This window comes from Hyperolius riggenbachi, chromosome 11, assembly GCF_040937935.1.
Source record: "Hyperolius riggenbachi isolate aHypRig1 chromosome 11, aHypRig1.pri, whole genome shotgun sequence".
Classification (NCBI taxonomy): domain Eukaryota; kingdom Metazoa; phylum Chordata; class Amphibia; order Anura; family Hyperoliidae; genus Hyperolius; species Hyperolius riggenbachi.
In genome coordinates this window covers 227,153,562-227,180,914 of record NC_090656.1, presented here as the reverse complement: position 1 = coordinate 227,180,914, position 27,353 = coordinate 227,153,562, and the positions used below count along the sequence as shown (strand labels likewise).

The 27,353-nt window shown below is 45.0% G+C and overlaps 1 protein-coding gene across 4 annotated transcripts in view; it reads left to right on the top strand.

The window, feature by feature from the left end:
- Window positions 1-27,353, top strand: part of OSBPL5 (oxysterol binding protein like 5) — a 173,640-nt gene that overhangs the window by 17,225 nt on the left and 129,062 nt on the right. The window contains exon 1 of one of the 4 annotated variants that reach the window (XM_068260977.1): window positions 1,199-1,682. The exons of the other annotated variants lie outside the window; for them this stretch is intronic. The gene's annotated coding sequence lies outside the window, so the exon portion shown is untranslated. Of the gene's footprint in view, window positions 1-1,198; window positions 1,683-27,353 lie in introns of those variants that run through there. 4 annotated transcript variants of the gene reach the window in all.

Genomic DNA, 27,353 nt, shown 5'->3' with positions numbered 1-27,353 from the left:
TTCAAAATTCATGGTCATTTTGATTGTAATTCCCGTTATGTAATCTATGCCTTAAAATGTCCATGTGGACTTCTGTATGTTGGACAGACAACTCAACCCATTAAGGCCAGATTGGCATCCCACAAAAGTACTATTAGGAATAGAAATAACGAATTATCAGTGTCGTCACATTTCTTATCTGCTGGTCACTCGGTCAGTCAATTGAAATTCCAGATATTAGAACAAGTGCCCATACCAAGAAGGGGTGGGGACAGGTTAAAAAAACTATTATATAGGGAGGCAGTATGGATAAGGAGATTAGATACCTTAGAACCCAGGGGTATGAATAGGGAATATGACATGCAACCATTAGTTTGATTAATCCTTTAATTATCCTATTCATTCTTTATTTTTATATCTTTTTATATTTGTATTTTTCTATTTTTATTTATTTTTTACTTTATTTTTTTATTTTATTTTATATTATATTTATTTTTACTACTTTGTTTATTTTGTTATTGATTAGGTTAGTTCCATTATGGTTGAAATATTTTTCTTGTTTAATCAAAAGGAACCTCTTATTCATCTTTATGTATTTACTTTAATCTTTGTTGAGATATTCCCCTCTGACCCCTATATATTATTTATACTAGTAACTACAGATGGATTTGTAACTACAGTGTTGTTAGTATTGTGGTTGTTTGTGTGGTGCTAATGTGTGGTGTTGTTTGTGTGGTGTTGTTTTGTGTGTGTGTGTGTGGTGTTAATGCATGTTCTTGTTTGTGGCGTGTGTTTTGCTTATGTGGTGTTAATGTGTGTTGTTGTTTGTGTGGTGTGTGTTTTTGTGTTGTTGCTTGTGTGGTGGTGTTAATGTGTGCTGCTGTTTGAGGTGTGTGTGTGTTGTTGTATTGTTGTTTGTGTGGTGCTAATGTGTGTGTGTGTGTGTGTGTGAGTGTGTGTGTGCGTGCGTGCGTGTGTTTACTGATTGTGCCTAGGTAGCAGAGGAAGTGGAAAGCCCAGGGGCAGATTTTTCATTTGTGGCCAGAAAGAGGGAACATACTCTCATACACACAAATGATGTGATGTATTTGACATGATAACCCCCCCCCCCCCCCCCCTCCACACACACACACACACACATGGATGTAGGGGGACTGGCGGTGGCGATGAGGCGGAGATGGAGGTGAATGGACTATCCTGGCCCCCTCTGGTTACATCAGAGCAGTCACATTGCAGCAGCAGCAGCAGCTCTCTGTTGTTCCCTCTCCTCAGTAGCATTCTCTCTGTGCTGCGCTCTCTGTGCTGCGCTCTCACAGGGAGACATATTACTGAGTGCCTAAAAGACAACAGCACAGGGGAGACACTTCTGCTGTCTGCAATCCACAGGGAGTCTCTATCTGTCCCCAGCTCAATCCTCAGCCTCTACACTCAGCATCCATCCTCTGCTCCCTCCAAACCATCTCTCCTCAGCATCATCCCCAGCTCCCTCCTCAGCATCTCTCCCCAGCATCATCCCCAGCTCCCTCCTCAGCATCTCTCCCCAGCTCCCTCTTCAGCATCATCCCCAGCCTGTACCCTCAGGAGGAGCAGCAGCCAATGCCAGGCAATGAAGTTTGGGATTAGCACCAGGCAGGGCATCTCCGGGACTGAGCCCAGCATCGCCCCCCACATGCCACTGCATCCTGCCCTCCGCTGACACCCTGGTAAGCATCAACATTTCTCTGTCATTCATTCTGTGTCCGCCTGACAGCGCCTCATCCACAGCCAGGAAAGAAAGCTATGTGTGGATAGAATTCATACAGACATGCTGCAACAGAGAGGGAGAGGGAAAGAGAGAGAGAGAGACATGCAGCAGCACTGGGAGCGAGAGAGACATGCTGCAACACTGGGAGCGAGAGAGAGAGACATGCTGCAACAGAGAGGGAGAGAGAGAGAGAGAGAGACATGCAGCAGCACTGGGAGCGAGAGAGAGAGGTAGGGAGAGACATGCTGCAACAGAGAGAGAGAGGGAAAGAGAGAGACATGCTGCAACACTGGGAGCGAGAGAGAGAGACATGCTGCAATAGAGAGAGAGAGAGAGAGAGAGAGACATGCAGCAGCACTGGGAGCGAGAGAGAGAGGTAGGGAGAGACATGCTGCAACAGAGAGAGAGAGGGAAAGAGAGAGACATGCTGCAACACTGGGAGCGAGAGAGAGAGACATGCTGCAACAGAGAGAGAGAGTGAGAGAGTGAGAGACATGCTGCAACAGAGAGAGAGCGAGAGAGAGAGAGAGAGAGAGAGAGAGAGAGAGAGAGAGACATGCTGCAACAGAGAAAGAGAGGGAGAGACATGCTGCAACACTGGGAGAGAAAGAGAGAGAGAGAGGGAGTGAGACATGCTGCAACAGAGAGAGAGGGAGTGAGACATGCTGCAACAGAGAGAGAGGGAGTGAGACATGCTGCAACAGAGAGAGAGGGAGTGAGACATGCTGCAACGGAGAGAAAGGGAGTGAGACATGCTGCAACAAAGAGAGGGGGTGTGAGACATGCTGCAACAGAGAGAGAGAGAGAGGGAGAGAGAGACATGCTGCAACAGAGAGAGAGAGGGAGAGAGAGACATGCTGCAACAGAGAAAGAGAGGGTGTGAGACATGCCGCAACAGAGAGAGAGGGAGGGAGACATGCTGCAACTGAGAGAGAGGGAGTGAGACATGCTGCAACAGAGAAAGAGAGCGAGTGAGACATGCTGCAACAGAGAAAGAGAGCGAGTGAGACATGCCGCAACAGAGAGGAATAGGGAGTGAGACATGATGCAACAGAGAGAGAGAGAGAGAGTGAGACATGCTGCAACTGAGAGAGCGAGTGAGACATGCCGCAACTGAGAGAGGGAGTGAGACATGCTGCAACAGAGAGAGAGAGAGAGAGAGAGAGAGAGACATGATGCAACAGAGAGAGAGAGAGAGGGAGTGAGACATGATGCAACAGAGAGAGAGAGAGAGAGAGAGAGAGACATGCTGCAACTGAGAGAGAGGGAGTGAGACATGCTGCAACTGAGAGAGGAAGGGAGACATGCTGCAACAGAGAGAGGGAGTGAGACATGCTGCAACAGAGAGAGGGAGTGAGACATGCTGCAACAGAGAGAGGGAGTGAGACATGCTGCAACAGAGAGAGGGAGTGAGACATGCTGCAACAGAGAGAGAGAGAGAGAGAGAGAGAGAGAGAGAGATGCTGCAACTGAGAGAGAGAGAGAGAGAGAGAGAGAGAGAGAGAGAGAGAGAGAGACATGCTGCAACTGAGAGAGGGAGGGAGACATGCTGCAACAGAGAGAGGGAGTGAGACATGCTGCAACAGAGAGAGAGAGAGGGAGTGAGACATGCTGCAACAGACAGAGAAAGAGAGAGAGAGAGAGAGACATGATGCAACAGAGAGAGAGAGAGAGAGGGAGTGAGACATGCTGCAACAGACAGAGAAAGAGAGAGAGGGAGGGAGACATGCTGCAACTGAGAGAGAGGGAGTGAGACATGCTGCAACTGAGAGAGAGAGAGAGGGAGTGAGACATGCTGCAACAGTGAGAGAGGGAGTGAGACATGCTGCAGCAGAGAGAGAGAGAGAGAGGGGGGGGGGGAGTGAGACATGCTGCAACAGAGAGAGAGAGAGAGAGGGAGTGAGACATGCTGCAATAGAGAGAGAGAGAGGGAGTGAGACATGCTGCAACAGAGAGAGATAGAGAGAGAGGGAGTGAGACATGCTGCAACAGAGAGAGAGAGAGAGAGAGAGGGAGAGAGACATGCTGCAACAGAGGGGGGGGGGGGGTAGGGAGACTAAAGGCCCATACACACAGGCTACAACTGTTGCTGGAAAGTTGAAACACATGGCGCGCGCATGTTGCGGCAACAGGTCCTCCATGTGTATGAGGCGCGCGCAAGCAACTGTTGCTAATCAGAGCTGTCTCCAGGCGATTGACTTGTTCAATCCCCGGCAACAGCTGTTGCAGCAACCGTCCCTAGTCTCAAGTTGGTGCAGTCGTGTGTATACTAGTCTCTAGCAACTCTTGTGAGTCCGACAGTTCATTGAACCTGCGACAGAAGTTGCTGAGCAACAGTTTCTGCTATGTTGCAGACAGGTTGTTGCCGCGTGTATACAATCGTTGCTTGTATACAACTGTCGTTGCTGGAGACTTTCAACTGTTGCATTTCTCCATGCAACTGCAGACATCCGTGCCTCATGTGTATGTAGCCTTAAAGGACAACAGAAGCTAGATGGATATGGAGGCTGCCATATTTATTTCCTTTTAAACAATACTGGTTGCCTGGCTATCCTGCTGATCCTCTGCCTCTAATACTTTTAATCATAGATCCTGAACAAGCATGCATCAGATCAGGTGTTTCAGACGTTATTGTTACATCAGACAAGATTAGCTGCATTCTTGTTTCTGGTGTGATTCAGTCACAACTGCAGCCAAATACATCACTAGGGCTGCCAGGCAACTGGTATTGTTTAAAAGGAAATAAATATGGCAGCCTCCATATACCGCTCGCTTCAGTTGTCCTTTGAATTGAACCTAAAGTAAAGAAAAATAATGCCCATTTACTCACCTTCCAGCCCCTCAAAGCACAGGGCCGCGCATCCAGCGTTACAGGGGACAGCAGAGGAATGGCTGAGCGCGAGATGATGGCGAGGGACAAGGAAGACTTCAGGGGGTTGGAAGAAGCCCCATGAAAGTAAATGGGCATTACCCTCTTTCACTGAAATTAAGACATCCTCTGAAAGTAAGCTCTAGCAGGAATTTTGAGCATGCTTGATATATAAGCCCTAGCAGCAGTAAGGGGGAAAAGTATGCAATGTGTGATATTACTGAAGTCTATAGTCTTGTGGGCAGAACCAGGTCTCCATCATTGGGCCAATCACTGCACTAGCTGCTACTCAGCGAGTGCAATGATTGGCACAATAACAGAGCCATTGTCCCGCCTGCAAGACCATCGGCTCCAGTGGAAACACAAGTTGCCGTACTTCTTCCCCATAGGCTGAAGCTCGGGGACACAACGGCATGGAGCTGGGGGTAAGAGGAGGTGCAGGGGACAGTGGGGGACACAGGAAAACGTCAGGAGGACATGGGGATAGTGAAAGACACAGTGGAGGACATAGGGGACACAGAAGGATAGAGGAGAGAAGGACACCAGGGGGACACAAAAGGTACAAGGGGGACACAAGAGGTGGATCCAGCAGAGGAAGAGGCAGCACAGTGGGGGAGGCAGGAGGACACACATCACAGGAACTTGTGTGTTCATTAAAATATAAGACATCCCCTGAAAATAAGCCCTAGCACATCTTTAATGCAAAAATTATTTTTGGGGGCAACACGGTATGTACAGTGTCAAGTAGACAAATAACTAGGCTGTGTTCCTTTTTTTCTTTCTCTGCCTGAAAGAGTTAAACATCAGGGGCCTGATTCACAAAGCGGTGCTAACAGTTAGCACCGTACCGTGGTGAAAAGCCCTTTATCACGCCTAAACTCTGTTTAGGCATGATAAGTTTAGGTGTGATGAGTTTAGGTGTGATAAGTTTTTAGGTGTGATAAGTTTAAGCACCAACTGGGCTAGCACCGCAGTGCACAGCTGATCAAAAGTTTTGCGCTAGCAAAGTCTGGTGCACTTCGCATAGAGTTTAATGGCGCTGCTTTGCGTGCGGGACTTTGCGCGCAATCTAAACTTATCTAAACTTATCATGCCTAAACTTATCATGCCTAAACTGAGTTTAGGCATGATAAAAATGGTTATCACGCCTAAAGTCTTTAACTGGGTTATCACCGCTTTGTGAATCGATCCCAAGGTAAGCGAGTGGCAGTCTCTGTCCGAGTCGGGAGTGGGTCAAGCTATAGCCCAACCCTCACTGATAAGGAATTACAACCATAAAACATTTCTCTAGCAGAAAATGACTTCTGCAAGCAGGAAATAAATAAAAAAGGGTCAATAGTTCATAGATTTTAGCTCTTGTTATGCTTAAATACAGCTGTTTATCTCATCAGTTAATTTTTTTCACCTCACACATTGATTTTCCCTGGCAGATTTAAATACTGTGATTAAATCCACCAGAAATCTATAGCAGAACATGCCACATAGATCCTCAATTTGATTTTTTTTTTCTGATCGTAAACTAACTGCAGTGTTTGCCGATCTATGTTTTCTCCAGTATGTACAGTGTAAGCTGTTACTCTGTGCCTGTACTGATAGTAAACTAGCTGCAGTGTGTGCTGATCTCTGCTACCTTCAGTATGTACAGTGTAAGCTGTTACTCTGTGCCTGTACTGATAGTAAACTAGCTGCAGTGTGGGCTGATCTCTGTTACCTCCAGTATGTACAGTGTAAGCTGTTACTCTGTGCCTGTACTGATAGTAAACTAGCTGCAATGTGTGCTGATCTCTGTTACCTCCAGTGTATGTGCAGTATAAGCTGTTACTCTGTGCCTGTACTGATAGTAAACTAGCTGCAGTTTGTGCTGATCTCTATCCCCAGTATGTACAGTATAAGCTGTTACTCTGTGCCTATACTAATAGTAAACTAGCTGCAGCGTGTGCTTATCTCTGCTATCCCTAGTATGTATATGTGTGCCTATACTGCTATTAAACTAGCTGTAGTGTGCTGATCTCTGCTGCCCTCAGTATGTACAAGCTGTTACTCTGTGCCTGTACTGATAGTAAACTAGCTGCAATGTGTGCTGATCTCTGCTACCTCCAGTATGTATAGTATAAGCCAGTGATGGCTAACCTTGGCACTCCAGCTGTGGTGGAACTACAAGTCCCATGAGGCATTGCAATACTCTGACAGCTCTAAGCATAACTCAGGGAGGCAGAGTCATGATGGGATTTGTAGTTTTGTCACAGCTGGAGTGCCAAGGTTAGCCATCACTGGTATAAGCTGTTACTCTGTGTCTGTACTGATAGTAAACTAGCTGCAGTGTGTGCTGATATCTGTTACCACCAGTATGTACAGTATAAGCTGTTACTCTGTGCCTGTACTGATAGTAAACTAGCTGCAATGTGTGTGCTGATCTGATCTCTGTTACCTCCAGTATATACAGGATAAGCTGTCACTCTGTGCCTGTACTGATAGTAAACTAGCTGCAGTGTGTGTGCTGATCTGATCTCTGTTACCTCCAGTATGTACAGGATAAGCTGTCACTCTGTGACTGTACTGATAGTAATCTAGCTGCAGCATGTACTGATTTCTGCTATCTTCAATATGTACAGTATAAGCTGTAAAGCCTCCTACACATGCCTGATTAAAGTCGGCGGAGGTGGCCAATCATGACCGCCTCAGCTGATAGCCAGGCGTGTGCACAGAGGCCCCTGACCAGCTAGAGCACTTGGCAAGTGATCCACCCACCGGATCAACTTGGCCCGACGGCGGCTAACTTCTTTGGAGACGACACTCCCCTGCCTGCCGCGTGATGTCACACATGTTGCGCCATTGTCCCTGTACCCCTTGGATAGCAACAGAACGTGTTGTCAACTACACAGTTGCTGATACGTGTCTCTGTACAGGGTTGCCCAGCAATGGCAGTTGTTCAGTCAGGGGTGTAGTATATGTACCTTTACTCTAGGCCTGCACTGATAGTAAACTAGCTCCAACATGTGCTGATCTCAATTGCCCCCGGTATGTAAGGTATAATCTGTTACGCTGTGCCTGTACTGATAGTAAACTAGCAGCAGTGTGTGCTGGTCTCTGCTAACTCCAGTATGTACAGTATAAGCTGTTACTCTGTGCCTGTACTGATAGTAAACTGGCTGCAGTGTGCGCTGATCTCTGCTGCCTCCAGTATGTACAGTATAAGCTGTTACTCTGGGCCTGCACTGATAGTAAACTAGCTGCAGTGTGCGCTGATCTCTGCTGCCTCCAGTATGTACAGTATAAGCTGTTGCTCTGTGCCTGTACTGATAGTAAACTAGCTGCAGTGTGCGCTGATCTCTGCTGCCTCCAGGATGTACAGTATAAGCTGTTACTTTGTGCCTGCACTGATAGTAAACTAGTTGCAGTGTGTGCTGATATCTGCTACCTCTAGCATGTACAGTATAAGCTGTTACTCTGTGCCTGTACTGGTAGTAAACTAGCTGCAGAGTGTGCTGATTTCTGCTGCCTCCAGTATGTACAGTACAAGCTGGTACTCTGTGCCTGTACTGATAGTAAACTAGCTGCACTGTGTGCTGATTTCTGTTACTTCCATTATGTACATTATAAGCTGTTACTCTGTGCTTGTACTGATAGTAAACTAACTGCAGTGTGTGCTGAGCCCTGCTACCTCCAGTATGTACAGTATAAGCTGTTACTCTGTGCCTGTACTAATAGTAAACTAGCTGCAGCATGTGATGATGTCTGCTACCTCCAGTATGTACACAGTATAAGCTGTTACTCTGGGCCTGTACTTATAGTAAACTAGTTTCACAATAGTTAACATGCCTATGCAGAACATTTTCAGCAAATACACATTATGGAACAAGTGGGCAGCATGGTGGCATAGTAGATACTATAGCGCTCTTGCCTTGCAGTGCTGGGTCCCCCTTTTCGAATCCCAGCCAGGGCACTGTCTGCAAGTATTTTATATATTCTCCCTGCGTCTGTACATACAAGTAAGTTAATTGGCTTCCCCCTAAAATTGGCCATTGACTATAATGGACACATGATTATGGTGGGATAGATTGTGAGCTCCTCTGAGGACAGTTAATGACATCACTATGTACTCTATGTAAATTGCAGCAGGTGTCAGTGGCCGGCCCGCTCATGAGGCGGGGTGAAACTTTTGCCTCAGGCGGCAAACTCCTAGGGGCGGCACTCGCCCGTCCGTGGGTGCGGGCGGCCGGCCGCCGAGCCGGAAGGGTAGCGGGCAGGACGGGGGTATTGGGCCTAGCGGTGGGGAGGGGGGTCGGACCCCCCCCTCCCTCGCCTGGATCCCCCAATCTGCGCTCCCCTCCAGCTGTAAATAGTTACCGGTAGGAAGCAGCCGATAGTAAGAGGCACGGGCGGGGAGGACTCACCTCTTCCGCGTTCCAGCGTGCGCTCCACTGACGTCACTTCCTTCAACGCCGTCCACTTACAATACAGTGGGCGGCGTTGCAGGAAGTGACGTCAGTGGAGCGCATGCTGGAACGCGGAAGAGGTGAGTCCTCCCCGCCCGTGCCTCTTACTATCGGCTGCTTCCTACCGGTAACTATTTACAGCTGGAGGGGAGCGCAGATTGGGGGACCCAGGCGAGGGAGGGGGGGGGGGGGGTCCGACCCCCCTCCCCACCGCTAGGCCCAATATCCCCGTCCTGCCCGCTACCCCTCCGGCTCGGAGGGGGGGGGTGGCAATTTTTTCTAAATTTGCCTCAGGCGGCAAAAAGTCTAGGGCCGGCCCTGTGTCAGTGCAATATCCTATACAATAAAACCTAACTGTCCCTGTGTCATCCACTTTCCCTGTCTGTCCGTCCGAAGCTTTTTTTGTACTGTGCATGTGCGCAGTACAGAAAGCCGTTGGGACAGGAGGTGAGGCCAGGGAGCAGGGGGCGGACGTGTGCGTGCGGTTAAATAACTACCAAGAGCCCGTTTTTAACGGGCTTAGGTAGCCTAGTAAATAGTGCTGCTCGGATACCCCTTTTCAAAATCCGGATCCTAATCGGATATCCAAGTTCAAAATTCATCCGACTCTAGTATCCGGGATATCCGGCCGGATTCGGATATCTGGATAGAAAACCCGGAAGTGGCCTTTAAATTGCTTTAAAAATGCTTTTTAGAGTAAATGAGGCATAAAGCATCATTGTTTTTTAAAGGGAAACACTAATTGATGATGTGGGGACTTAAAATCCCCCCCCCCAAAAAATGTCTGTCAATTACCATCAGGCCTAGGTTCCAGACAGCGGTCGTGCAGCCCACATTGTGTCCAAATTCCAACCGCATAACTGGGACATGACAGTTTTCAGCCAAGACACCTCCAAAAAATTACGCAGCAATTGTGCTTTGGGTTAAATATAGGTGGTATCAGCACAGCAGCAGTGGCCTGTGGCACCCTGGCGGTGGGAGCTGCACACGCAGCAGGAGCAGGGCAATGCAGCAGCTGTAACGTGTGCCAGGAGCATGCCGGACTTGGCACGTGTCACTTGGCACGTGTCAAGTGCCACATGCCAAGTGCCACGTGACATTTGCCACGTGACACATGCCACGTGCCGAGTGACAGTCAGACAGCACAGCAATTCTATAGAAAGCTAACACAGTAGTACTACTACTCTAACGACTACTAGCATTGACTGCAGTAGTACAGGACTAACTACACAATAACACAGTAATACTATTCCGTAACCTAACCTATACTGTAGCTAAGACTAATAGCTGGCCAGCAGGCAGCAGCTGGCCTGGTCTGTGCACAGCACACACACAGACACATAGCAGCTGCAGCAGCCCTGCAGCACAGCACACACTCTGACTGTCACACAATGAAATCAAGCTAATTAACAATACAACAATAGCGTAGTGATAGTGAAGGGGTTAATCACTGAGCACATTTAGGTTTATCACTGTGTACAGCACTTGCTAGGCCAGCAGCACTGCAGCATGTCTCTCAGTGACTGAGTCACACAGGACGAGTTTTCTCATCATGGCACCCACAGGGGGGCTGGCCAGGGTTCCCTTCTGTGATTGGGTGCCAGGGCTTAGGCTGGGAGCCCTCTGATTGACTCAATAAGGTCAGGTGGGGCTGGCCAAGGTACCCTTCTGTGATTGGTTGCTAGGGCTTCTGCTGGGAGCCCTCTGATTGGCTTAATGATGTCATCTCCTTAGTTACAGTATTCGGATCCGGATTTTCGCATGATATCCGCGGTTATCCAGGGTATGCGACCAAATATCCACAGACAGCTATCCGGATTTGGGCCCAGGTATCCGGAAAAAAGTTTGGATATCTGGGTTACCCGGATATCCGGATGAGCACCACTGCTAGTAAATACATAATATTAATAATATGGTAGAACATTATGACTGTGGTAAGATTAGATTGCGAGCTATTTTGAGGACAGTCTATGTACTCTGTAAAGTGCTGCAGAAGATGTCAGTGATATATAAATAAATAATAATAATAATAATAATAATTATATGGTAGAACATTAGGCTATGCATATGGTAGGATTAGATTGTGAGCTCCTCTGAGGACAGTCAGTGACATGACTATGTACTCTGTAAAGTGATGAAGAAGATGTTAGTGCTATATAAATACATAATAATAATATGGTAGGACATTAGACTATGACTATGGTAGGATTAGATTGTGAGCTCCTCTGAGGACAGTCAGTGACATGACTATGTACTCTGTAATGTGCTGCAGAAGATGTCAGTGCTACATAAATACATAATAATAATATGGTAGGACATTAGACTATGACTATGGCAGGGATTAGAGTGTGAGCTCCTCTGAGGACAGTCAGTGACATGACCATGTACTCTGTAAAGTGCTGCAGAAGATGTCAGTGCTACATAAATACATAATAATAATATGGTAGTACATTAGACTGACTATGGCAGAATTAGATTGTGAGCTCCTCTGAGGACAGTCAGTGACATGACTATGTACTCTGTAAAGTGCTGCAGAAGATGTCAGTGCTATATAAATACAAAATAATAATATGGTAGAACATTATGACTATGGTAAGATTAGATTGTGAGCTCCTCTGAGGACAATCAGTAACTTGACTATGTACTCTTTACAGTTCTGCAGACTATGTCACTGCTATAAAAATATACAATCAAAATATGGCAGAACATTATGACTATGGTAGGATTAGATTGTGAGCTCCTCTGAGGACAGTCAGTGACATGACTATGTACTCTGTAAAGTGCTGCAGAAGATGTCAGTGCTATATAAATACATATTAACAGTGGCATAGCTAAGGAGCTGTGGGCCCCAATGCAAGTTTTACATTGGGGCCCCCCAAGCACTCTATACATAACAATTGATACATCACACCAAAACCTGCCAATGGCTACTACAGTGTCAGAGATGCAAGAAGGGGATGGGAAACAGTGTGTTAATGATAACCACTATTCAAAGCATCTATAGAAGTGATTATTATGAGCAGAGGACCAATAGAGAGCTAATACTGCAGTTGAGGGAGGGCCCTTCGGGGCCCCTCTGGCCCAAGGGCCCCGATGCGGTCGCTACCTCTGCAACCCCTATTGCTACGCCCCTGCATATTAATTACAGTATATGGCAGGACATTAGACTATGGCTATGATATGATTAGATTGTGAGCTCCTCTGAGGGCAGTTAGTGACATGACTATATACTCTATAAAGTGCTGCAGAAGATGTTAGTGCTATATAAATACATAATAATAATATGGTAGGACATTAGACTATGGCTATGATAGGATTAGATTGTGAGCTCCTCTGAGGGCAGTCAGTGACGTGACTATGTACTCTGTAAAGTGCTGCAGAAGATGTCAGTGCTATATAAATACATATTAATTATATGGTAGGACATTAGACTATGGCTATGATAGGATTAGATTGTGAGCTCCTCTGAGGGCAGTCAGTGACATGACTATGTACTCTGTAAAGTGCTGCAGAAGATGTCAGGGATATAAAAATACATAATAATTTTTAATATGGTAGGACATTGGACAATATCTATGGTAGAATTGGATTGTGAGCTCCTCTGAGGACAGTCGGTGACATGACTGTGTACTCTGTAAAGTGCTGCAGAAGATGTCAATGCTATATAAATACATAATAATAATATGGCAGGACATCTGACTATGGCTGGGATTAGATAGTGAGCTCCTCTGAGGACAGTCAGTGACATGACTGTGTACTCTGTAAAGTGCTGCAGAAGATGTCAGTGCTATATAAATACATAATAATAATATTTTAGGACATTAGGCTATGACTATGGTAGGATTAGAGTGTGAGCTCCTCTGAGGACAGTCAGTGACAGGACTATGTACTCTGTACAGTGCTGCAGAAGATTTCATTGCTATATAAATACATAATAGTAAAATGGTAGGACATTAGGCTATGACTATGGTAGGATAAGAGTGTGAGCTCCTCTGAGGACAGTCAGTGACATGACTATGTACTCTGTAAAGTGCTGCAGAAGATGTCAGTGCTATATAAATACATAATAATAATATGGTAGGACATTAGGCTATGACTATGGTAGGATTAGAGTGTGAACTCCTCTGTGGACAGTCAGTGACATGACTATGTAAAGTGCTGCAGAAGATGTCAGTGCTGTATAAATACTAAAATACTAATAATGAATAATAATAATATGTTCTACTGATGAGTCATTTCTTAACGTAAATTGCAGTGTCATGTCATCATCTAGAAAGCAGTGAATGTAAGCATAGCGCAGCATTTATCAGAATTTCTATAGAAAGTGGTGTGTGGGCACATTAGCGTTATGCGGTGGTATCAGCGGTTATTGTTCGGATGGTGAGTAAGTCCTCTTTCTAGTAGAAGTCAGAGTGGTTTAATTATCGTGTGATGGGGGCTGGGTGACAACCTCCGGGGCGCTGTGACATTGAGATCCGCCGTACACAATAAGGGCGCGAGTCAGTCTCGCCGAATGGTGACAGCGCTCCCGGCAGAGCAGCTTATTAACCGTTGTATAACCAGAGTTCAGCGCACAATCTGCAGGCGACAAGCAGCGGTATTCACAGGAAAATACTGTCTGCAATATATTCCTAATTTCGCTTCTTTCTGTTTCCAAGCCATTCATGCGTTACTTGTGACAGATAATGCCATTATGTGTCCATTTCAGTAATCATTATTTTACAGAACCCCTGAGGTGAGAGGGGTATGGAGGCTGCCAATATATTTTTAAGTATTTATATAGCTCTGACATCTTCCGCAGCACTGTACAAAGTACATAGCCATGAGCTCACAATCTAATCCCTACCATAGTCATATGTCTGTGCATGTATCATACTCTACGGCCAATAGGGGGGCAATTAACATATCTGTATGTTTTTGGGATGTGGGAGGAAACTGGAGTGCTTGGAGGAAACCCACACATACATGGGGGAACATACAAACTCCTTGCAGATAGTGCCCTGGCTGAGAACGAATCGGGGACCCAGCGCTGCAATGCGAGAGCATTAAACACTAAAAGACACACAAAAGTTTACTTTCCTAAAACAGAAAGAATTTGCGATAATTCAGGTTGGGGTGAGCTTGAGATGTCTCCCAGAGCAACACTGCTGAATATATGCAAATTAACCATTCTACCCTTAGAAGCTAAACACACCTCCAGAACCGCTGGAATGCAATGATGTGTCAGCTTGTTAATATGTACAGAGCCATAATAATCCAACATGCATACAGACTGTTTCGGATTGTTTGATCCTCATCAGTGCATGGGATAGATTAATTTGGCTCTATGGAGTAGGGCTTGTGAATCCGAGAGGCACAGACTAACCAGCAAGCTCATGGTGACCCAAAACTCATTGGAGTGTGTAAGGGACTACAATGGTCCTAAAAGCCCCCTTACTAAGATGTTAAGAAAAACAAAAGTTTGCTTTCTTAAAACAGAAAGAATTTGTGATAATTCAGGTTGGAGTGAGCTTGAGATGTCTCCCAGTGCATCACTGCTGAATATATGCAAATTAACCATTCTACCCTTAGAAGCTAAACACACCTCCAGAACCGCTGGAATGCAATGATGTGTCAGTTTGTTAATTTGTACAGAGCCATAATAATCCAACATGCATACAGACTGTTTCGGATTGTTTGATCCTCATCAGTGCATGGCATGGATTAATTTGGCTCTATGGAGTGGGGCTAAAAGACATACACTTATATAGTGCTTTTCTCCTGGCGGACTCAAAGCGCCAGAGCTGCAGCCACTAGGGCACGCTCTATAGGCAGTAGCAGGAAGACTTGCCTAAGGTCTCCTGCTGAATAGGTGCTGACTTACTGAACAGGCAGGGCCGAGATTCAAACCCTTGTCTCCCATGTCAGAGGCAGAGCTCGTAACCATTACACCATCCAGCCACTATGCCACTGTGCTGCCGTATTTCCTGTTAAGCAATACCAGTTGCTTGGAAGTTATGCTGAGCTCTTTGGCTGCAGTAGTGGCTGAATCACACACCTGAAACAAGCATGCCGCTAATCCAGTCAGACTTCAGTCGTAGCATCTGATCTGCATGCTTGTTCACAGTCTATGGCTAAATGGGAAGCGGGAAATTTGGGCGCATGAGGCAGGTGGACAAAAAAGGCGCCGTCATTGACTCTCATGTTAAATATCGTTTGATGGGCGTCCGATGGGAAATTTGGGCACCTGGTGAAAAATAACATTTTTACTGGGTGCCCGGCGAATAATAACGTTTACAAACATACTTACCATATAATAACGTTTACAAACGTTCTTACCATAGATATCGTTTCTATCTACAGAAAGTTACATAACTAAAATAATATTTAGTGGAATAGTGGAAAATACAGAATTCCTCAAATAACTAAATATATGGATTTAAAAAATAATTTAATAAACAATATGGGAGTCTTAGTGTTACATAGTTACATAGTTATTTTGGTTGAAAAAAGACATACGTCCATCGAGTTCAACCAGTACAAAGTACAACACCAGCCTGCTCCCTCACATATCCCTGTTGATCCAGAGGAAGGAGAAAAACCCCAACAAGGCATGGTCCAATTAGCCCCAAAAGGGAAAAATTCCTTCCTGACTCCAGATGGCAATCAGATAAAATCCCTGGATCAACATCATTGGGCATTACCTAGTAATTGTAGCCATGGATGTCTTTCAATGCCAGGAAAGCATCTAAGCCCCCTTTAAATGCAGGTATAGAGTTTGCCATAACGACTTCCTGTGGCAATGCATTCCACATCTTAATCACTCTAACTGTAAAGAACTCTTTCCTAAATAAATGGCTAAAGCATTTTTCCTCCAGGCACCACCTGGTTAGGCACCACCAGGGGGGTCTTAAGGTTAGGCAAACTTGGAGAAGCCAAACACGGAAGGCTGCTCATTGCGGCCTTCCGTGTTACTTTTGGCCGCCGGAGGCGATCAGAAGAACGCCTCCGGAGCGCCATCTAGTGGGCTTTCATGCAGCCAACTTTCAGTTGGCTGCATGAAATAGTTTTTTTTTTATTTAAAAAAACCCTCATGCAGCTGCCCTGGCGATCTTAATAGAACGCCAGGGTGGTTAAAGGGGAACTTCAGCCTAAACAAACATACTGTCATTAAGTTACATTAGTTATGTTAATTAGAATAGATAGGTAATATAATTTTTTACCTCCCCTGTTTTAAAAGAACAGGCAAATGTTTGTGATTCATGGGGGCTGCCATCTTTGTCATGGGGGCAGCCATCTTTTTGGTTGAAAGGAGGTGACAAGGAGCAGGAGACACAGTTCCAACTGTCCTGTGTCCTGATAACCCCTCCCAGCTGCACACGCTAGGCTTCAAATGTCAAATTCAAAATGTAAAAAAGAAAAAATTTGCACCAAAACAGCAGAACGAGAGCAACAACATCAGAAATCCCATCATGCTTTGCACAGCATCAGGGGAAAAAAGCCCGGGCAGTTTTCTTCTGTGCAGCTAAAAATGAGGCTTGGATAAGAGAAACAAAGTTTTGATGCTGTGAATCTGTTAAAGAAACACCAGGCCTTTTCAGTGCTGCTGAGTCGATTTTTAGTCCGGAGGTTCACTTTAAGGATAGGTAGAGGGAGGGTTCTGTGTGAGAGTAGGGTTAGGTTTATTTGTAGTGAAATGTTAGTAATATTTACAATTTTTTTACTACAGTTATTACGAATGTGCTTATACTGTATTTAAACGTCCTTATAAGAAACGATAAATGAAGGCTATACATAATATAAAATTATAACAATTTTCAGTGTTATAAACAATATTTTCAGATTTTACTACATGAAGAAACAATAAAAGAAGGTTATACACAATATTATACAATTATACATATATCATCATTTTCATTGTTATAAACAATATTTTCAGATTTTTATTACGACAAGAAACTATAAAATATGGTTATTGACAAAATCATTACATTTCGGCTACACCACCTTTTTTCCAGGCGCCCTTTTTTGATGTACGCGGCTAAATGTATTAAAGGCAGAGGATCAGCAGGACAGCCAGGCAATGTGCATTTTTAAAAAGGAAGTACATATGTCAGCCACCATATCCTTCTCACTTTAGGTTCCCTTTAATTAGCAGGTTGTGAACAGAGAAAGATGGAGGAACGTATTTGCACCTATCCATTCTAACGTTATACTTTTAGTATAGGGTTATTAGCGTCAGGACGGGGTATGCTAGGGAATCTGGGTCACACTGATGGGGGGGGGACTTGACAATAAACACTGAACATATAACATTCCCACAGAACAGAACTCACACCAATTAACAGGATGTATTAACTGCTCTGTGCTGCACTGTTCTGTATCCCAGCAAATGAATCAGAATCATTCATTTCGCCAAGTACAAATGGGGGTTTCTACCTGGGATTGGTTTTGGCTCATACACAGGTTCTGGAAGGATGGGGGGGAGAATGTCCAAAACCAAGAGCCGAGGCTGCCATACTTACTACGACGCCCACCAGTCACACCATTTATTATCCCTAAGGAGACATCGGGGACAGAGGGAGGAGAAGGTTCAGCAGTGATGACCTAGTTTTTCATGAAAGAATCCTGTGGTGATAAGAAATGATAAGAAATTCCAACTATAAAGCAGGCCATACACTGGCCCGATTTGCGCCCGTTTCGACAGCAGATTCGATCACTGGGATCGAATCTGCTGCCAATCGTTCACGCTACACGCCGAATTTCGATCCATTTCGTCCGATCCCGTCGATCGTGCCGTGCGGAAAATAACCGTCGATCGCCCGCGGGTAAAGAGCGCATCGCTAGCGGCGTTCGAGTGCCCGACGACCGACGCAATAGAGCCCGCATACATTACCTGCTCCGCCGGCGCGACTCCAGTCCCCCGGTCACCGCTGCTCTGTCTGCGCTCTGGTCTCCAGGTCCGGCATGCCTCACTTCTTCTAGCCCGGCAGGAAGTTTAAACAGTAGAGCGCCCTCTACTGTTTAAACTTCCTGCCGGGCTAGAAGAAGTGAGGCATGCCGGATCTGGAGACCAGAGCGCAGACAGAGCAGCGGTGACCGGGAGACTGCAGTCGCGCCGGCGGAGCAGGTAATGTATGTGGGCGGGCGGGGGCAGCAGCAGCAGCACCACCACAACAGATTGTGAACGGTTTCAGGCTGAAATCGGTTCACAATCTGTTTGCTGTAAAGGTAGCCATACGATCCCTCTCTGATCAGATTCGATCAGAGAGGGATCTATCTGTTGGTCGAATCTGATGGCAAATCGACCAGTGTATGGCCACCTTAAAACACTTTCCTAGCAGAAAGTGGCTAGCAGGAAAGAGATAAAAATGGTCAATAGTTCATAGATTTTTAGCTCTTGCATACTTCAATGAATGTGTCATTGAGCAAAAACAATAAAACAGTTAAAACTTAAAAAGTAGATTTAAACATAAAATAAAACTGTGGAATATCTTAAAAAAAATAATTTTTAGGAGAAGGAAGAGAGATACAATCGTTTATTTCATTAGTTTATTTTTGCCTCGGGTGTCCTCTAAGTAGTGTTGGGCGAACATCTAGATGTTGGGGTTCGGGCCGAACAGGCCGAACATGGCCGCGATGTTCGGGTGTTCGAGCCGAACTCCGAACATAATGGAAGTCAATGGGGACCCGAACTTTCGTGCTTTTTAAAGCCTCCTTACATGCTACATACCCCAAATTTACATGGTATGTGCACCTTGGGAGTGGGTACAAGAGGAAAAAAAATTAGCAAAAAGAGCTTATAGTTTTTGAGAAAATCGATTTTAAAGTTTCAAAGAGAAAACTGTCTTTTAAATGCGGGAAATGTCTGTTTTCTTTGCACAGGTAACATGCATTTTGCCGCCATGCAGTCATAAATGTAATACAGATAAGAGGTTCCAGGAAAAGGGACCGGTAATGCTAACCCAGCAGCAGCACACGTGATGGAACAGGAGGAGGGCGGCGCAGGAGGAGAAGGCCACGCTTTGAGACACAACAACCCAGGCCTTGCATGAGGACAAGAAGCGTGCGGATAGCATGTATTTTGCCGCCATGCAGTCATAAATGTAATACAGATAAGTGGTTCCAGGAAAAGGGACCGGCAACGCTAACCCAGCAGCAGCACACGTGACGACACAGAGCACAATGCTATACAGTGGTTGGTGAGCGGTGTACTACTGTTCCCAGCAGCGACACAGAGCACAATGCTATACAGTGGTGGGTGAGCGGTGTACTACTGTTCCCAGCAGCGACGCAGAGTACAATGCTATACAGTGGTTGGTGAGCGGTGTACTACTGTTCCCAGCAGCGACACAGAGCACAATGCTATACAGTGGTTGGTGAGCGGTGTACTACTGTTCCCAGCAGCGACACAGAGCACAATGCTATACAGTGGTGGGTGAGCGGTGTACTACTGTTCCCAGCAGCGACACAGAGCACAATGCTATACAGTGGTTGGTGAGCGGTGTACTACTGTTCCCAGCAGCGACACAGAGCACAATGCTATACAGTGGTTGGTGAGCGGTGTACCACTGTTCCCAGCAGCGACACAGAGCACAATGCTATACAGTGGTTGGTGAGCGGTGTACTACTGTTCCCAGCAGCGACACAGAGCACAATGCTATACAGTGGTGGGTGAGCGGTGTACTACTGTTCCTCCCAGCAGCGACACAGAGCACAATGCTATACAGTGGTTGGTGAGCGGTGTACTACTGTTCCCAGCAGCGACACAGAGCACAATGCTATACAGTGGTGGGTGAGCGGTGTACTACTGTTCCCAGCAGCGACACAGAGCACAAAACTATACAGTGGTGGGTGAGCGGTGTACTACTGTTCCCAGCAGCGACACAGAGCACAATGCTATACAGTGGTTGGTGAGCGGTGTACTACTGTTCCCAGCAGCGACACAGAGCACAATGCTATACAGTGGTTGGTGAGCGGTGTACTACTGTTCCCAGCAGCGACACAGAGCACAATGCTATACAGTGGTTGGTGAGCGGTGTACTACTGTTCCCAGCAGCGACACAGAGCACAATGCTATACAGTGGTTGGTGAGCGGTGTACTACTGTTCTCAGCAGCGACACAGAGCACAATGCTATACAGTGGTTGGTGAGCGGTGTACTACTGTTCCCAGCAGCGACACAGAGCATAATGCTATACAGTGGTTGGTGAGCGGTGTACTACTGATCCCAGCAGCGACACAGAGCACAATGCTATACAGTGGTGGGTGAGCGGTGTACTACTGTTCCCAGCAGAGACACAGAGCACAATGCTATACAGTGGTGGTTGAGCGGTGTACTACTGTTCCCAGCAGCGACACAGAGCACAATGCTATACAGTGGTTGGTGAGCGGTGTACTACTGTTCCCAGCAGAGACACAGAGCACAATGCTATACAGTGGTCTTTGAGCGGTGTACTACTGTTCCCAGCAGAGACACAGAGTGGCAGTAAACACAATGCTATACAGTGGTGAGTGAGCGGTGTACACAGAGTGGCAGTAAACACAATGCTATATAGTGTGGGTGAGCGGTGTACTACTGTTCCCAGCAGCGACACAGAGCACAATGCTATACAGTGGTGGGTGAGCGGTGTACTACTGTTCCCAGCAGCGACACAGAGCACAATACTATACAGTGGTGGGTGAGCGGTGTACTACTGTTCCCAGCAGCGACACAGAGCACAATGCTATACAGTGGTTTTTGAGCGGTGTACTACTGTTCCCAGCAGCGACACAGAGCACAATGCTATACAGTGGTTGGTGAGCGGTGTACTACTGTTCCCAGCAGTGACACAGAGCACAATGCTATACAGTGGTTGGTGAGCGGTGTACTACTGTTCCCAGCAGCGACACAGAGCAAAATGCTATACAGTGGTTGGTGAGCGGTGTACTACTGTTCCCAGCAGCGACACAGAGCAAAATGCTATACAGTGGTTGGTGAGCGGTGTACTACTGTTCCCAGCAGCGACACAGAGCACAATGCTATACAGTGGTGGTTGAGCGGTGTACTACTGTTCCCAGCAGAGACACAGAGTGGCAGTAAACACAATGCTATACAGTGGTGGGTGAGCGGTGTACACAGAGTGGCAGTAAACACAATGCTATATAGTGTGGGTGAGCGGTGTACTACTGTTCCCAGCAGCGACACAGAGCACAATGCTATACAGTGGTGGGTGAGCGGTGTACTACTGTTCCCAGCAGCGACACAGAGCACAATACTATACAGTGGTGGGTGAGCGGTGTACTACTGTTCCCAGCAGCGACACAGAGCACAATGTTATACAGTGGTTGGTGAGCGGTGTACTACTGTTCCCAGCAGCGACACAGAGCACAATGCTATACAGTGGTTGGTGAGCGGTGTACTACTGTTCCCAGCAGCGACACAGAGCACAATGCTATACAGTGGTTGGTGAGCGGTGTACTACTGTTCCCAGCAGCGACACAGAGCATAATGCTATACAGTGGTTGGTGAGCGGTGTACTACTGTTCCCAGCAGCGACACAGAGCACAATGCTATACAGTGGTGGGTGAGCGGGGTACTACTGTTCCCAGCAGAGACACAGAGCACAATGCTATACAGTGGTGGTTGAGCGGTGTACTACTGTTCCCAGCAGCGACACAGAGCACAATGCTATACAGTGATTGGTGAGCGGTGTACTACTGTTTCCAGCAGAGACACAGAGCACAATGCTATACAGTGGTGGTTGAGCGGTGTACTACTGTTCCCAGCAGAGACACAGAGTGGCAGTAAACACAATGCTATACAGTGGTGGGTGAGCGGTGTACACGGAGTGGCAGTAAACACAATGCTATATAGTGTGGGTGAGCGGTGTACTACTGTTCCCAGCAGCGACACAATGACTGGGGGGACCCTGGCTAGCCTGGCTGGAGAGAGAACTACCCTGCCTGCCTACCCAAAGCTAAACCCACAGACAAATGGCGGAGAAATTACGTGGATCGGGTATTTATTTACCCGAACCACGTGACCCGTTCGGCCAATCAGAGCGCGTTCGGGTCCGAACCACGTGACCCGTTCGGCCAATCACAGTGCTAGCCGAATGTTCGGGGAACGTTCGGCCATGCGCTCTTAGTTCGGCCATATGGCCGAACGGTTTGGCCGAACACCATCTCGAACATCACCCGAACAGGGTGATGTTCTGCAGAACCCGAACAGTGGCGAACACTGTTCGCCCAACACTACCTCTAAGGGGCCCACACAGTGGTCGATTTCACCCATCGATCGATTGATTCTATAGAATCATTAGATCAGAAATCGATTCTTTCAAATCTATCAATCGATTTGTGGCGGATTTCGTTCGATTTCGATGGATTTGATCTATCTGACAGGATGGAAAATCTACGTCGATCTGCTCCTGGCAGCAGATTGATGGCCCATAGAGTTGCATTGGATCTAATGGTCCAATAATGCGTTTAGATAGATTTCATGCTGAAATCTATTGGAAATCTGTTCCTAGTGTGTGGCACACATCAGATAGCTTCCTGACAGATTCCACTTGGCAGGTATCTGACAGAAATCTATCTGATGGTTGAATCTGCTGCAAATCTATAAGTGTATGGCCATGGATCTGCTACCAGCAGCAGATCGACCTAGATCTTCCATCCTGTCATATAGATCAAATCCATCGAAATCGCTGGAAATCGGCCACAAATTGATCGATCGATAGATGTGAAAGAATCGATTTCTGATCAATTGATCGATTCTATAGAATTGATCGACCAGTGTATGGGCCACTTTACACTTTAAGTGACAAAACAATAGGCTCTGTACAGCGCTGTCAAAGATGTTGGCGCTATATAAATACTAAATAATAATGATTGATAGATAGATAGATACATCATGGATAGATAGATAGATAGATAGATAGATCATGGATAGATAGATAGATAGATAGATAGATAGATAGATAGATCATGGATAGATAGATAGATAGATAGATAGATAGATAGATAGATCATGGATAGATAAATAGCTAGATAGATACATGATAGATAGATAGATTAGAAAGTCTATAGATAGATAGTTAGATAGATAGATCATGGATAGATAGATAGATGATAGATAGATAGATAGATAGATAGATAGATAGATCATGGATAGATAGATAATGGATAGATAGATAGCTAGATAGATACATGATAGATAGATAGATAGATAGATAGATAGATAGATAGATCATGGATAGATAAATAGCTAGATAGATACATGATAGATAGATAGATAGATAGATAGATAGATTAGAAAGTCAATAGATAGATAGATAGATAGATAGATAGATCATGGATAGATAGATAGATAGATAGATAGATAGATAGATAGATAGATAGATAGATAGATCATGGATAGATAAATAGCTAGATAGATACATGATAGTTAGATAGATAGATAGATAGATAGATAGATTAGAAAGTCAATAGATAGATAGTTAGATAGATAGATAGATCATGGATAGATAGATAGATGATAGATAGATAGATAGATAGATAGATAGATAGATAGATAGATCATGGATAGATAGATAATGGATAGATAGATAGCTAGATAGATACATGATAGATAGATAGATAGATAGATAGATAGATAGATCATGGATAGATAAATAGCTAGATAGATACATGATAGATAGATAGATAGATAGATAGATAGATAGATAGATAGATAGATAGATTAGAAAGTCAATAGATAGATAGATAGATAGATAGATAGATCATGGATAGATAGATGATAGATAGATAGATAGATAGATAGATAGATAGATAGATAGATAGATAGGCAGATAGATAGATCATGGATAGATAGATAGATCATGGATAGATGGATAGATAGATAGATAGATAGATGGATAGATAGATAGATCATGGATAGATAGATAGATAGATAGATAGATAGATAGATAGATCATGGATAGATAGATCATGGATAGATAGATAGATTGATCATGGATAGATAGATAGATAGATAGATAGATAGATAGATAGATAGATCATGGATAGATAGATAGATAGATAGATAGATAGATCATGGATAGATAGATAGATACATCATGGATGGATAGATAGATAGATAGATAGATACATCATGGATAGATAGATAGATAGATACATCATGGATGGATAGATAGATAGATAGATAGATAGATAGATAGATACATCATGGATGGATAGATAGATACATCATGGATAGATAGATAGATAGATAGATAGATAGATAGATACATCATGGATAGATAGATAGATAGATGGATGGATAGATAGATAGATATTTGTATTTAGAGTAAATGTCTATTCTTGTTCTTGGTTGACGCTTTTCTGACTTTATTCACCTGGGCCGGTCTCTTGTTATTTCTAGAGATTTTCCCGTAATTGATCCGCCGCCGGCCTGCCAAGGCTCTACCTGCCAAGTGAATTCTGTCTAATATTAACGCTGATGAAATCAATGGCTCCTTGGGTAGAACGCTGGGAATAATCGCCTCCTCTCACTTTTACTGCTTCGCCTAATGAATCTCATTATCTGCTAATCGTACTTAAGTATGTGAGAGGCTGTTGTTCATTACTGGAGGATAATGTCTGAACTCCGGCCACCGTCTCTGCGCTATTAAAGGGGCGCTGCCCGTCACCCGAGATCTACTAAACAAACTGCCCCTCACATGAAGCTGGGTCATTGCTTGTACTTTTCATGGACAGCTCAAGTTCATACTCTAAGGCTTTGTTCACATCTAAAATCGGAATCGCTGACGGCAACGATTTTCGATTTTTTTAGTGTTTTGTTGAGATTTTTTTTCCCTCTCTCGGCGCTCCACTGCCTGATACGATTTTGTGTAAAGCGCTTTTGCAGAGCGATTCCGTTATTTCACTTCCTGACATTAGACAGAAAGTGAACTATTTGACCTGGAAAAGAATACGAATGCAATCGCCAGATAAAAAAACAACGATTTGTGAGCGTTTTGCATTTTATCCTACACCTTCCATTGTAGCAAAATCGCCCCGAAAATGGTCTATGCAGCGCTTTGCTGAGCAGAAAGCGGATGAAACTCGCTGATATGAACTATCCCATAGGGATTCATTGCACTAGCCATTTTAGGGCGTTTTTCAAAGTTGTCGGCGCTCAAAAAAAGGCGCAAAACGCCCTAGGTGTGAACAAGCCCTAAGTATATCAATCAGTGACCCCTTCCAGCGGCCCATAGGTCCTAGGTGGTCCTTGATTATCCTAGGTGGTCACTGATGGTCCTAGGTGGTCACTGATTATCCTAGGTGGTCACTGATGGTCCTAGGTGGTCACTGATTATCCTAGGTGGTCACTGATGGTCCTAGGTGGTCACTGATTATCCTAGGTGGTCACTGATGGTCCTAGGTGGTCACTGATTATCCTAGGTGGTCACTGGTGGTCCTAGGTGGTCCTTGATTATCCTAGGTGGTCACTGATGGTCCTAGGTGGTCACTGATTATCCTAGGTGGTCACTGGTGGTCCGTGGTGGTTATTGATGGTCCTTGAAAGTCACTGGAGGTCCTTGGTGGTCACTGGAGGTCCTTGGTGGTCACTGGTGGTCCTTGAAGGTCACTAGATAAAAGGTGGCCATACACTTATAGATTTGCAGCAGATTCGACCATCAGATAGATGGTCGAATCTGACAGGAATCTATCTGATGTGTGCCACACGCTAGGAACAGATTTCCAATAGATTTCAGAATAAAATCTATTGGAAATCTATTGAAAATTGATCTAAAGGCATTATTGCACCAATGTAAAGGGGCCCATACACTGGTCGATATCAGCCGTCGATGGACCGATCAATCAGTAATCGATTGCCGATTTCCGTCCGATTTCGATCGATTTGATCGATCTGACAGGATGGAAAATCTAGGTCGATCTGCTGCTGCCAGCAGATCGATGGCCCATAGAGTTGCATTGGATCTAATGGTCCAATAATGTATTTAGGTTGATTTCCAATAGATTTCATTCTGAAATCTGTTGGAAATCTGTTCCTAGTGTGTGGCACACATCAGATAGATTCCTCTCAGATTAGACTTGTCAGGCATCTGACAGAAATCTATCTGATGGTCAAATCTGCTGCAAATCTATAAGTGTATGGACATCTTTACTCTATGGCTCATCGATCTGTTGTCAGCAGCAGATCAACCTAGATTTTCCATCCTGTCAGATAGATCAAATCGATCGATCGGCCGCTTGAATGTGCATCAATTTGCAATCGATCAATTGAACGCTGAAGTCGACCAGTGTATGGGCCCCTGAAGGGAGGACTTATTACATCTTTCACTGATAACAGGCATTTACATATCTCCAGACACTTAAAGAGGAACTCCAGTGAAAATAATGTAATAAAAAAGTGCTTCATTTTTACAATAATTATGTATAAATCATTTAGTCAGTGTTTGCCCATTGTAAAATCTTTTAAACCCCTGATTTACATTCCGACATTTATTACATGGTGACATTTTTACTGTTGGCAGGTGATGTAGCTGCTGCATGCTTTTTTGGCAGTTGGAAACAGCTGTAAACAGCTATTTCCCACAATGCAACAAGGATCACAGACAGGAAACAGCCAGGAGTAGCACGGTCCTCAGAGTTTCTTGTGGGAGGGGTTTCACCACAATATCAGTCATACAGCGCCCCCTGATGGTCGGTTTGTGAAAAGGAATAGATTTCTCATGTAAAAGGGGGTATCAGCTACTGATTGGGATAAAGTTCAATTCTTGGTTTCTCTTTAGGGCTCTTTCACATCAGAGCTTGCGTTGGAGAACGCTCAACGCATACGTTTTGTTGTATGCCTTTTACTGCGTTTTGATATGCGTTGCACTGCAGTGAGTGTGCGTTTTTAATCCGTTTTCAATCCGTTACTGCACATAGAAAAACGCAGGTAATTTTTTTTTCTTTTAGTTGTCAACTTTCTACATTGTTCCTCTGTTGCATTCTGGGACTGATTGCCTGCGTTACCGGATTAAAAACGCGCATAGTGTGCGTTTTACATTGACTAACATTGTAACGCATAAAGCTAGCGTTGGCCAAAAAACTGCGCCTGGGTGCAGTGGAACGCAACGCACAAAAAGGCTGCGTTATATGTGAAAGCTAAAATGAAAGTCTATGGACTTTCATTTCACCTTGGGTAACGCAAACTTTATCCTTTGCGTTGAAACGCAGAAAATCTGCCCTAATGTGAAAGAGCCCTTAAAGGACCACTATTGCGAAAAATGTAAAATATTTAAAATACATGAAAACACATAAATAAAAAGCACATTTCCATCAGTAAAATGTGCTATAAATTAATTTTCTCC